The 6014-nt window shown below is 34.6% G+C and overlaps 1 long non-coding RNA gene across 2 annotated transcripts in view; it reads left to right on the top strand.

Annotated features, from left to right (window-relative positions):
• LOC106880380 (uncharacterized) overlaps positions 1 to 5936 on the top strand; it is a 23574-nt gene extending 17638 nt beyond the window's left edge. For both annotated transcript variants that reach the window (XR_008265369.1, XR_001410736.2), the window contains 2 exons: positions 2388 to 2546; positions 4385 to 5936. This is a non-coding gene — a long non-coding RNA (uncharacterized LOC106880380). The remainder of the gene's footprint in view (positions 1 to 2387; positions 2547 to 4384) is intronic.
• Positions 5937 to 6014: the final 78 nt, after the last annotated feature.

Genomic DNA, 6014 nt, shown 5'->3' on the forward strand with positions numbered 1-6014 from the left:
ATATATATATATATATATATATATATAGACGGACAGACTCACACACACACACACACACACATACATTTATACAATCTCACATGTGCATACATTTACACACGCACACATACATACATACACACGCACAAACACACTTACACACACTCCCTCCTTACACACACATAAACACACATGTATTCGAACAAGTAGAGAAGAGTCGTGACATAAATAAGTTCATAAATTTAAATAAATAGAATAAACACATTTTAAATCTCAGTTTCCTGCTGAAGATTAAACACTTTTAGGATTCATGTGGAGTTATCTCCAAGCAATACATCCTTCTCTTTATCAAGAGCTTAAACTAAATGGTTTAATATATTTATCTGAGTTGAACCAGTTTCCTAAACCTCGCCTTCCGACAGAAATATTACATTTTATTTCTTACTTCCATTCTCCTGAACTAATACACGTGACAAACATTAACACATACACACAAAGTATGCTTGTTGCTAGAAAAGCAATGATGAAGAATTTGAATTTGTGCAATATTGTATTGTAGGAGAGAGCTTCAGCTTGGAACAGTTTTTCACTGTTTTACCACAAAAACGGTCAGCTATCTTATTAATATAAAGTAAGTGATAGATTAAGTAGAATGGGCGCTTGTTTTTATGGCTGAAGAAAAATATCACAAGAGACAGTAATGTATACAAACAAATACATTGGGTTTAACAAATGTTACATAATGAATTGAGAAACTTAGGTCACAACATTATCCAAGCAATGAGCATTGATATCCATACACAGCATCATTCCTTTGTCTTAATCCTGCTGAGTAAGAATATATTTCTAAGAGGAGGCCTAATGAGACCGAAACATATCTTCTGTTTTCACCAGTTAGCCTAAAAGACCAGAACAACTCCAATCTGTATTATCTATATTGTCCCAAAACATTCGATCAACTGATCTTATTAGAATTATCTTCTTTGCTTGCTATGTATAAATCTTAAACAATCCTTGAGAGTCGGTTATTTTTTATATATCTGGTTGACTGATTTTTTTCAGTTTACTGCTCAGATGTATTTGAAAACTTGCATTGCAAAAAAGACGGATGAGATATTTTTCGGTCTCCACTATATTTGGAGTAAAAGTACCTCGATTTCTGTGAGACTCTATGATTCCATTTGATATTTAGCTCCTTCTAATGCGGTAGGCCACTTTATATCCATCAATCTATCTATCTATCTATCTATCTATCTATCTATCTATCTATCTGTCTATCTACCCGTCCATCCATCCATCCATCCATCCATCTATCCATCCATCCATCCATCCATGTGCGTGTATATGTATGTATGTATGTATGTATGTATGTATGTATGTATGTACGGATGGATGGATGGATGTAGTATCATATGCGTGTCGTACAAACATTTGACATCTTCCACCCTCTTTCCTGTGCTCGAACACAAGCATACACTCGTGGACTCTCTCCCACTCTCTTTCTCTCCCTCTCTCTCTCACGCATAGACACACGCACATACTTGCACATGCATATACACACACGCACACAAAAACATACACATACACTCACTTTCTTTGCATGTCACACATATACGCAAGTACCCAAGTGTATCTAGGGTTGTGCATATATTTGTGGGGATATTTGGGGGAATTATTCAGAAAGGGCGCTAACTCAGGTTACTTCCCACTGAGATTTTACTCACACAACTGTACTTCCCAATCCATGTTAATATTCTGGTCAAGCATAACTGTTCTAGTTTTTTTAGTTAGATTACTTGTTCAAGGAAAGTGAAATCTTAATTGGAATAAAATACTTTGAATGCTTTGTGATATGTCGGAGGAAACTGAATCTAATTAAACAGACCAATGAAATGCCATGTAATTTATTTAACCTGCTTGCAAAACTCTTTGAAAGAACATGATTAGATCTGGGGATTTTGAAGATTTTAGGATTTTATATTTCTGCTCTCAAAATAATTTCAGGCAATGCTCTAAAGTAAGGATCTATTATAACAAAGGCGTGAGACATACATGGAAGAATGCTAAGAAATGTCTTTAATAACAGCCCTGCTAGCACAAAGCTTGTGTGTTGATTCTTCAGATATGACACGTATACAGCAAAAGGATTGTTGTTGTTATTGTTGTTGTTGTTACTGAGCATTCATCCTAGTGTGACCATCCTGTCTATTACTGGTATGTCAACACTCATATACACCATTATATATATGTATATATATATCGTATCTTTTATCCTTTTCTACGAGGCCCGAGATTTTTGTATGTAACTGGTAATTAATTTATCGGCTCCGAAGGGATGAAAGGCAAAGTCGACCTCGGCGGAATTTGTATATCGTAACTTTTTATCGTTTATCTTTTACTTGCTTTAGTCATTAAACTGCGGCCAAGCTGGGGCACAACCTTGAAGAATTTGTTGTTGAATGAATCCACACAGCCACACTTGAGCCTGTATGACTCTATTGGATATTTAGCTTCTTAACGCGGCATGCCACTTTATTCATTCGTTTGAATTTATTTCCCGAAAAAATGTGAGTATCTTTGTTCTGATGAATTTGTTTTCTCTTAAGAGAGCTAGAAAAAACTTAGTAGTGTCTTAAGCATTTTCTCTTATAAGAAAGACGCATACTATAAGAGAAGAATGATTATAAGATCTCTCTTTCTCTACTAATGACTATGTATGTAGTACATGAAACAAACATTGATGTTTCAAAATCTAGAGTAGAATACAGTTATTTATTTTAATATAGTTATATTATCTAGTTTATTTCTGTATATAGATGCTTAACAGTACACGTATTTTAATTAACTCTGTCGAAAAACGTCGAGAATAATCCATGTGGGTGTGTATATATGCCTATAAAATATATGTTTAGTTGCACATCTAAATATCCTGGAAATAGCATAATTTATATATGCAGATGTTGATATAGATATCTGCATAAATCTTCAGATTTACCAGATAGTTTAAGTTTCATTTTTTTTACGTATGCAATCGCCAGCGGAGGAAGAAACGGTCTTGTAATCATACACATTGAATCACAAATACGCAGTTTGTAGAAGCACAGTAGATTTTATTTTGGCTTTTATGTATTTATTCATTTCTGTTTTTGCGAAAGTAATGAAACTACGGAACAGGCAGGAACGTCGAAATATAAGTGTAATATATGCATACTCACAACAGCTTTCAGAAGATAAATGTGAATAAATTAACATTATGAAGTGCTCTACTGCTTTAAAAAAAGGCCTAAATATTAGACGAAAGCTTTGCAATATATACAATGCTATATATTAATGATGCATGAATGTTAATGCCATCAATATATCTATCGCCCGAGATTGGTTGTCTGTCTATCTTTATATTTGTATAGATGTCCAGCTATTCGCCCATCTGTCCGTTTGTGTGTCAGTTTGTTGCTTTGCCTGTCAATTATTTGCATATTTATCAGCCTGTTTGTATAATCATCTGTTCAAGTAGAACACACACGAACTCACACACACTTACATACACACATGCACACAGGTACACACGCACACACGCACACACACATGCACTTATAGGCATATAAATGTCTTTCTATGTATGTATGTATGTATATATGTATGTATGTATGTATGTATCTATCTATCTATCTATCTATCTATGTATGTATGTATATATGTATGTATGTATGTATGTATGTATGTATGTATGTATGTATGTATGTATGTATGTATCTATCTATCTATCTGACTACATACATACATATGTATGTGTGTATATGTGCGTATGCATATATGTGCGTATGTGCATGTGTGCGTGGGCTTGTGTGTGTATGTCTATCTATCTCTTTGTCCGTAAAACAAGCCTCTCTTATTCTGTTCGCCCAGCCATCCCATCTTTTGTCTACAAATCTACAGGCACACGGATACACACATACACACGCAATGCATACGTAAATATACGGAAGTAGCCATCTTCCATACATACATGTCTCTCCATACCTCCATTAAGTAAACTATTTGTCCAGATACACACACAAGCACATGCTCAAACGCACACATGCATAGACATACATGCAGTCCCGCAACGCAACTCTCATGTACATATACACATGCACAAATGCATGTGTATATATATATAACAATATGCACTCCCACACGCACGCACATACACACCCAACCCCAAAGACCACCAACCCACACACACTCACATGCACGCGCACACGGAGACATAAACATAAGTACATGCACCCACATACACATATAAGTGTGTCTGCAAGAAGTAAACTGACAGATTTATGACAAATTTTACGACAAATTTGTATGGACATGCATCGAAATTCTGTTTTTGCATTGATATGACTAATATTCGTTTCCTTCTCTTTAGATTGTGATATACCATCCAGTAACGCTCGTTTCAAGGGGTATGGATTATTGATCACTCTGAGGGTGGATGTCTAAGCGATGAATGCATAAGAATAGCGGAATACATGTTTCTATTGTTAAGAATAATTGTCCACCCTATAGTATATTGAATCGCAACGCAGTCAAGCTAGACCAGTGGTTCTCAACTATTGTCCATATAAGATTTTTGGGGTCTACACAAGCAAAGTAGTAATTTTGGGATTCTCATTAGTATTTTAAGTGTCCATGAAAGCAATTTTGCTTTAGGTGTATTCATTGCAAGAAACAACTAGGTTTTTTTTTCTCTAACATTTTACATTTCTATCTTTGAGGACAAATGTGTAGCAATAATCTAATGTAAACTTGGAGTGGGAAATCCTATTGAAAACTTTTCCCATTTAATAAGATCATAGTGGCAGAAAAATTTAAAAACTATGGCAGTAAACAACCTTTGTTTATGGGTATTGGAAAATTAGATATACATCCATGGAATATGATGATCTGTATCACATAATGAAACGACAAAAATGGAAGTTGCCAAGTAGTTTAAATTAATTTCTTTGATCGAGTAATACTTTGATCCTCAGTAATACTTCAATAATTTTTGGCACAAAGGCAGCGATTTGGGGGAGGGTGTAAGTCGATGATATCAACGTCAGTGCTCAATTGGTACTTATATAATAGGCCACGAAAGGATGAAAGGTAAAGTTGACCCTGACGGTACTCACTACTTTATGTTAGTTTCAAATTTTGTCACAAGGCCATCGATTCCATTGTTCAACCGATACTTATTTCATCGACGCCGATTTGATGGAAGACAAAGTCGACCCTGGAGGTACTCACTACTCAAATATTAAGAATAAGAATGAACAACATAGATAACAAATATCCGGCGTATTTTTTCTGACTAGTCTGATTTACTCTGCTTTTATAACAAGACAAGTATGATGTTGTGAATCACCCGAGTTAATAGTTTAATATAAACACATCACAGCCAATAGCCAAAAATTCTAGAGTTATGGTTTAGTGAGTTATTTCGAACACTACGAGATCAGATTTGCTTGAGTATGTTATTAATATGAATTTAGAAAACCTACATTTCAGTCTTTGAGGACAAATGTATGACAATAATCTGAAGTGATCAAATTGGAAAATTAGATATATATCCATAGGATGTGACGATCTGTATCACACAATGAAACGAGGAAAATGGAAGCTGTAAGGTAATTTAAAATAATTTCTTTGATCAAGTCAGTTCCTTGACCTAAACGCATAAGTTAATGCCTCGTAATAACCCCGTACGGCTGAAACTGGAAAACTATTTCTGCAAATATTTTTCTAAATAATAGAAAAATTTTTTACACCAACGTGGCTAGAAAAACTCAAGCAACAGATTTACAACTCATTAATTCTATGCCAAAATATGTTCCTGATATTCGGGTAGCCCTAGTAATAGCAAAAAATTATTAATACTTAAACGAAAATTGTTCAAGATTTATTTTTTCGTACTCTAAATTTCCGAATAAATTGTTACAATAAAATCATGGTTTCTGTTTATTTCTTGCATGCATCTCTCTATCTCTCTCTCTCTCTCTCTCTCTCTCTCTCTCTCT

The sequence above is a fragment of the Octopus bimaculoides genome, chromosome 13 (assembly GCF_001194135.2).
Source record: "Octopus bimaculoides isolate UCB-OBI-ISO-001 chromosome 13, ASM119413v2, whole genome shotgun sequence".
NCBI classification, from domain to species: domain Eukaryota; kingdom Metazoa; phylum Mollusca; class Cephalopoda; order Octopoda; family Octopodidae; genus Octopus; species Octopus bimaculoides.